Here is an 8302-nt window from a genome sequence, read left to right on the forward strand (position 1 = left end):
CCCTGGGGCCTTGCTATGTTGGCCTTATTGACCCCTGCAGCCAATGCTAGCCAAATCTTCTGGTATCTGGGCCACACCTCCACCTGTTATAATCAATAGATGCCATTTAGCCTCCAGAGGTACCTTGAGTGCAGTGACCTGGGCCATAATTTTCACCACTCCCCTCCAGTAATGCTGAATTTCTGAGCAGGCTCACAATATGTGAAAGAAGGTTCCTACCAAACCACAATCCCTGGCACATTGGGTAGTGTTGCTCCTCACTAATTTTTGTAGGAATGTTCGAGAGTAATACGATCTGTGAAGTATCCTTAGTTGGACTAAATGGAAACTTAATCATATTGCCACTTCCCAGGGCTCTGCACTGCATCAACCCAGGCGTCGCCCTCTGAGTCCAAAGTCTCCCACCCACGCGTCCCTCAATGCCTTCAGAGGATATGGGGAATTGTTAGTTAATTTCTTATAAATCAGAGATGGCTTTGTCCATCATGGGATCTAATAATAGTCAGTCCTGTAGCAGCTCCAACTCTGATAACTGGTTGCTCACTAATATGTGTCGCCTCAGTGCGCGCCCCAGCTGTAGATGTCTAAAACGCTCTGGCTCCACCTCCTAATAATTGGGCATCAGAGTCTCAAATATTACCATGGCGTGTCCTCTCCACAAATCCCCCAACTATGCAATGCCAAGTAGCTCCCATTTGGAGAATCCCTCTAGGCCCTCAACCTCCCACAGGATGTCGCTGTCCCACAGCGGGTTCTTGTCTGTCAACTTGCCCTCCCAGCCCAAGAATCTAGTAGTCTCTCGCCACGGCCTCACCTTAGTGTGTGTGAGCAGGGCCCCCTCTCGCCCCTTCCTGTAGAGCAGCAGCAGGTAGCCACGGCTTCCCATAGCTTCCTGATCCATAAAGTATGCCTGTTCTGTTTGATCAGCGAACACCCAATATCATTTGCTTATGTTAAAGACCGCCAGCCCTCCTTCATACACCCCTCTTTGGAGTTTGCACAGTGCTTTTTTTGAGCTACCCCTATCCCACAGTAGGTCTCACAACTCATGGTAAACCTTCTTGAAGAAATCTGGGGGTACTTTGCTTTGTAGAGGGTGTTCTGTAGAACACAGAGTAGGCTTGAGAGGGTCATCATCTTAAAGAGGACAGCTCTGCCCATCAGAGACACGGGGAGCGCCCACCAGTGGGCAATATATTGCTCTGGAGGCGATCTAGGTGTGGGAGAATTTTTTTCTCTAGGAAGTCTCCCACATCACATGTGATGTATATTCTCAGATATCAAAATCCATCCTGCACTATTAGAGCCACACACCTCGATGGCAGGTAGCAGACATCCCCTATTAGGGGAAAGATGATGGACTTGCTCCAGTGAATCCTGTATCCGTAGCAGTCTCCACAAAGTTGAATTATATGTAATATCCTGTCCACTGTGAGATCGGGGTGCATGGACTATAGCAGTATATCGTCAGCATAAGGAGAGATTTGTTATTTCCATTTCCCAGTGCCACAGTTTCCTTGTATAAGTGGATCTTGGCATACCAAGGCCACCAGTGGTTCAAGCGCCAGACCAAAAATCATTGGGGGCAGGGGGTATACTTGGCTGGTGCCCTGAGTCAGAGCAAAAGGCTGGGGCAGCATGTTATTAACCTGTACTGTTTCCAACTGCCCTGATAAAGAGGTTTAGTCACCCGCAGAACTGGGGGCTACAGCCCAATCTGGCAAGGGCTGCAAACAAATTGCTCCATTTAGTGCTATCAAATGCCATCTTGGTGTCTAACGAGGGCAGCTCAGCTCCTTCAACCTGAGGAACCACAGTAATATGCAATTCCCATATAGATGCCACATGTTTAATCTGCTTCCCCTAGGCGGCATGAAGCTAGATTGGTCCAGGTGGACCACAGTAGCTATCACTTCCCTTAACCTGTTCGACCAGGATTTTTCCCAGTACCTTTGCCTCTAAATGTAACAATGTTATGGGTCTGTATGAGCTGTATTCCGTCAGTGGTATGTCTTTCTTTGGATAATAACAATATTGGCTGTCCTCTGATCCAAGTTTCCTGGGTCTGGCCAATTTCTATAGATGGTTTATTCAGAGTTTCTCGGCCCTGGTGGCGCCATTTACGGCCTTGTTAAAAAAGGGCATTCCATTCTTATGGTCCAGTGAGGCCGATTGTTCATTCCGGCTGCTGAAGACCGCCTTTACCAGTGCTCCAGTTTTGCGTCATTCGGATCCAGCCTTGCCTTTTGTGGTGGAGGTGGGTGCCTCCCAAGTGGCAGTGGGAGGTGTTTTATCTCAGGCGGATCCTGTGTTGGGAGAGTGTCATCCTCTAGCTTATTACTCCCACAAATTTACCCCTGCTGAATACAATTATGCAGTAGGGGACAAAGAGCTCCTAGCAATCAAAAAGGTATTCGAGGAGTGGAGGCAATACTTACTGGCCGCTCGATATCCTGCAGTGGTGTACACGGACCACCGTAACCTACAATATATCAAGTCAGCCAAAGCTCTGTCCATGAGACAATTACGCTGGTCCCAATTCTTCAGTGAATACGACTTTTCCGTCCACTATAGACCAGGGAAAAGGAACGGCATGGCGGACGCCTTGTCCCGACTGAGTTTCGATCACCCTACAGGATTGATAGAGCAGCCCTATATCATTTCTAGGGAGAACATCATAGGGGGGATACTCACGGAAGAGGATTTCTTGAATCAGGTCAAGACAAGTCAAGCCGCAGTGGACATGCATGCCCTAGTGGGTTCCCAGGAAACCGCTACGAAGGAGGGTTATGTATGTGTACAGGGAGGAGTAGTATTGCCCTCCCATGAGTTGCAAGAACAGATCTTGAAGTGGTATCATACTCATCCCGTGGCAGGCCATCCAGGAATCAAGTGGACAACCAAAGCTGTGCGTGAAAGTTTTTGGTGGCCTACCATGATTAAGGACATAGAATCCTTTGTCAAAACATGTCATGTATGTGCTCAGAGCAAAGTATCTCACCTAAACCCAGTAGGCTTACTCGTGCCTTTAGCTTCCCTTCCAGGCCCTTGGCATACCGTGTCCCTTGATTTTATAGTGGAGTTGCCACTCACTAAGATGAAGAACAATACCTTGTTAGTCGTGGTAGACTTATTCACGAAAATGGTTCATTTTGTACCTTTGGGGGGATTGCCCACAGCAGTTCAATTGGCTTCAGTGTTTATGCAGCAGGTAGTCCGCCTCCATGGTTTCCCTTCTGTCTTGGTTTCCGATAGAGGGGCCCAATTTGTGTCACGTTTCTGGAGGTGTTTATGTTCTTTGCTCCAGATAGATGTTAGACTGTCCTCTAGCCACCACCCTCAGTCAGATGGGAAGACAGAGAGGGTTAATCAATGCTTTGAACAGTACATAAGGAATCAGGTCTTGCAGTCCCTAGTAGACTGGGACAAACTTGTATGGTTGGCTGAAATATCATACAACAATAGTCCACATACCTCTATTAATACCACCCCTTTCTTTTGTTCCTATGGTTACCACCCTAAGTTGTTGCCTTCAGGAATCCCTACAGACAGTCCGACTCCCACAGCAGCTGATCTGGTTGAAAGACTACAGGGGGTACATAAGAAAACACTAGACAGTCTAGAGATGGCGAAGGTGAGATACACGGAGGGAGCAAACCTACACAGGAGGTTAGAACCTATCTATGCACCCGGGGATGAGGTGTGGCTGTCCACGAGATACATTTCGCTTGGTGGTCCTCGCAAGTTCAACCCCAAATTTAAAGGTCCCTATAAGGTGATCAAGCTGATTAATCTGGTGGCCATGAAACTAGAATTGCCCCCTTCATTCAGAATTCATCCAGTATTCCATGTTTCACTGTTAAAGCCGGTTGAACCGGGTACCAGATTGCCTAAGAAACCCGCTCCTATAACCATTCAAGATTCTGAGGAATATGAGGTCGAGGCTATCCTGGACTCACGTAGAATGGGGAAGAACCCCCAATACTTGATTCATTGGAAAGGTTACCGAGTCGAGGAACGCACATGGGAGCCAGCTCATAATGTACACGCCCCTTGGCTGGTACGTTTATACCATCTGAAACATCCTGACAAGCCCAAACCCGGGGGGTGCATTGTGGGGGGAGTGTGCTGTCATGCCCCGATGTCCCACTCGAGCTGTAGCTTTAATTGCATGACACTATATAAGACGCATTACACTAACGGAACGCCGCTTTGCGTTCTAGCATCTAGCTCTTACTTCCGAGTTCTCTGTCCCAGTTCGTTTTGCCTGACTTCCGGTTTCCCGTTGGTTGTTTGTTTCCTGTTTGTTTCCTGCCTCCTCAGTGAGGGTGTTTAGTTTGGTTGCTCTATTAGGGTCGTACTTTCAGTCACTCCGTGGCACTGACGTTCTCTACCTTGGAGTCAGTGTATTCTGTGTTGTTCGTGCATGACCGCTACACGGTTGATTCAGTGTTTGTTCTCTTTGCCGATTTCCTAATCTCCTTGTACTCCGCCCGGCGGCTGGGTCTTTCCCCGCCATCCATAGAATCCTTTGTCAAAACATGTCATGTATGTGCTCAGAGCAAAGTATCTCACCTAAACCCAGTAGGCTTACTCATGCCTTTAGCTTCCCTTCCAGGCCCTTGGCATACCGTGTCCCTTGATTTTATAGTGGAGTTGCCACTCACTAAGATGAAGAACAATACCTTGTTAGTCGTGGTAGACTTATTCACGAAAATGGTTCATTTTGTACCTTTGGGGGGATTACCCACAGCAGTTCAATTGGCTTCAGTGTTTATGCAGCAGGTAGTCCGCCTCCATGGTTTCCCTTCTGTCTTGGTTTCCGATAGAGGGGCCCAATTTGTGTCACGTTTCTGGAGGTGTTTATGTTCTTTGCTCCAGATAGATGTTAGACTGTCCTCTAGCCACCACCCTCAGTCAGTTGGGAAGACAGAGAGGGTTAATCAATGCTTTGAACAGTACATAAGGAATCAGGTCTTGCAGTCCCTAGTAGACTGGGACAAACTTGTATGGTTGGCTGAAATATCATACAACAATAGTCCACATACCTCTATTAATACCACCCCTTTCTTTTGTTCCTATGGTTACCACCCTAAGTTGTTGCCTTCAGGAATCCCTACAGACAGTCCGACTCCCACAGCAGCTGATCTGGTTGTAAGACTACAGGGGGTACATAAGAAAACACTAGACAGTCTAGAGATGGCGAAGGTGAGATACACGGAGGGAGCAAACCTACACAGGAGGTTAGAACCTATCTATGCACCCGGGGATGAGGTGTGGCTGTCCACGAGATACATTTCGCTTCGGTGGTCCTCGCAAGTTCAACCCCAAATTTAAAGGTCCCTATAAGGTGATCAAGCTGATTAATCTGGTGGCCATGAAACTAGAATTGCCCCCTTCATTCAGAATTCATCCAGTATTCCATGTTTCACTGTTAAAGCCGGTTGAACCGGGTACCAGATTGCCTAAGAAACCCGCTCCTATAACCATTCAAGATTCTGAGGAATATGAGGTCGAGGCTATCCTGGACTCACGTAGAATGGGGAAGAACCCCCAATACTTGATTCATTGGAAAGGTTACCGAGTCGAGGAACGCACATGGGAGCCAGCTCATAATGTACACGCCCCTTGGCTGGTACGTTTATACCATCTGAAACATCCTGACAAGCCCAAACCCGGGGGGTGCATTGTGGGGGGAGTGTGCTGTCATGCCCCGATGTCCCACTCGAGCTGTAGCTTTAATTGCATGACACTATATAAGACGCATTACACCAACGGAACGCCGCTTTGCGTTCTAGCATCTAGCTCTTACTTCCGAGTTCTCTGTCCCAGTTCGTTTTGCCTGACTTCCGGTTTCCCGTTGGTTGTTTGTTTCCTGTTTGTTTCCTGCCTCCTCAGTGAGGGTGTTTAGTTTGGTTGCTCTATTAGGGTCGTACTTTCAGTCACTCCGTGGCACTGACGTTCTCTACCTTGGAGTCAGTGTATTCTGTGTTGTTCGTGCATGACCGCTACACGGTTGATTCAGTGTTTGTTCTCTTTGCCGATTTCCTAATCTCCTTGTACTCCGCCCGGCGGCTGGGTCTTTCCCCGCCATCCGGCCGGGCACAGCCAATTCATTAGAAAACAGCAATGGGCGCGACTCTGCTAGCCTCTCCGCCGGATCGCCCCTCTGCATCTTGGTATATGCAGTACGTGTGAGTCGAAGAGCTGGGATAAAGTTCACGAGTATTTCACCAAGGTTGGTGCAAGTAAGTACTTGAAGTTTCAGAATCTCTAGACACGAGACATGGCCCGTGTTTCGGGATTGTATCCCTCATCAGTAGAGAACAAGTTCTGGGGTGGTGGAGAAGGCCGCCAAACAAACATCACAGGCTTCGTTGCCATTCAGGCGCGCAGGTGCGTCTCCAGAAGCTCGTCAGCTTAGGGGCTCAAGGGAGCCATTACAGTAGAAAACAGCAATGGGCGCGACTCTGCTAGCCTCTCCGCCGGATCGCCCCTCTGCATCTTGGTATATGCAGGACGTGTGAGTCGAAGAGCTGGGATAAAGTTCACGAGTATTTCACCAAGGTTGGTGCAAGTAAGTACTTGACGTTTCAGAATCTCTAGACACGAGACATGGCCCGTGTTTCGGGATTGTATCCCTCATCAGTAGAGAACAAGTTCTGGGTGGTGGAGAAGGCCGCCAAACAAACATCACAGGCTTCGTTGCCTTTCAGGCGCGCAGGTGGGTCTCCAGAAGCTCGTCAGCTTAGGGGCTCAAGGGAGCCATTACAGTAGAAAACAGCAATGGGCGCCACTCTGCTAGCCTCTCCGCCGGATCGCCCCTCTGCATCTTGGTATATGCAGTACGTGTGAGTCGAAGAGCTGGGATAAAGTTCACGAGTATTTCACCAAGGTTGGTGCAAGTAAGTACTTGAAGTTTCAGAATCTCTAGACACGAGACATGGCCCGTGTTTCGGGATTGTATCCCTCATCAGTAGAGAACAAGTTCTGGGGTGGTGGAGAAGGCCGCCAAACAAACATCACAGGCTTCGTTGCCTTTCATGCGCGCAGGTGCGTCTCCAGAAGATCGTCAGCTTAGGGGCTCAAGGGAGCCATTACAGTAGAAAACAGCAATGGGCGCGACTCTGCTAGCCTCTCCGCCGGATCGCCCCTCTGCATCTTGGTATATGCAGTACGTGTGAGTCGAAGAGCTGGGATAAAGTTCACGAGTATTTCACCAAGGTTGGTGCAAGTAAGTACTTGAAGTTTCAGAATCTCTAGACACAAGACATGGCCCGTGTTTCGGGATTGTATCCCTCATCAGTAGAGAACAAGTTCTGGGGTGGTGGAGAAGGCCGCCAAACAAACATCACAGGCTTCGTTGCCTTTCAGGCGCGCAGGTACGTCTCCAGAAGCTCGTCAGCTTAGGGGCTCAAGGGAGCCATTACAGTAGAAAACAGCAATGGGCGCGACTCTGCTAGCCTCTCCGCCGGATCGCCCCTCTGCATCTTGGTATATGCAGTACGTGTGAGTCGAAGAGCTGGGATAAAGTTCACGAGTATTTCACCAAGGTTGGTGCAAGTAAGTACTTGAAGTTTCAGAATCTCTAGACACGAGACATGGCCCGTGTTTCGGGATTGTATCCCTCATCAGTAGAGAACAAGTTCTGGGGTGGTGGAGAAGGCCGCCAAACAAACATCACAGGCTTCGTTGCCTTTCAGGCGCGCAGGTGCGTCTCCAGAAGCTCGTCAGCTTAGGGGCTCAAGGGAGCCATTACAGTAGAAAACAGCAATGGGCGCGACTCTGCTAGCCTCTCCGCCGGATCGCCCCTCTGCATCTTGGTATATGCAGTACGTGTGAGTCGAAGAGCTGGGATAAAGTTCACGAGTATTTCACCAAGGTTGGTGCAAGTAAGTACTTGAAGTTTCAGAATCTCTAGACACGAGACATGGCCCGTGTTTCGGGATTGTATCCCTCATCAGTAGAGAACAAGTTCTGGGGTGGTGGAGAAGGCCGCCAAACAAACATCACAGGCTTCGTTGCCTTTCAGGCGCGCAGGTGCGTCTCCAGAAGCTCGTCAGCTTAGGGGCTCAAGGGAGCCATTACAGTAGAAAACAGCAATGGGCGCCACTCTGCTAGCCTCTCCGCCGGATCGCCCCTCTGCATCTTGGTATATGCAGTACATGTGAGTCGAAGAGCTGGGATAAAGTTCACGAGTATTTCACCAAGGTTGGTGCAAGTAAGTACTTGAAGTTTCAGAATCTCTAGACACGAGACATGGCCCGTGTTTCGGGATTGTATCCCTCATCAGTAGAGAACA

The sequence above is a fragment of the Lissotriton vulgaris genome, chromosome 11, assembly GCF_964263255.1.
Source record: "Lissotriton vulgaris chromosome 11, aLisVul1.2, whole genome shotgun sequence".
In the NCBI taxonomy this organism is placed as follows: Eukaryota; Metazoa; Chordata; class Amphibia; order Caudata; family Salamandridae; genus Lissotriton; species Lissotriton vulgaris.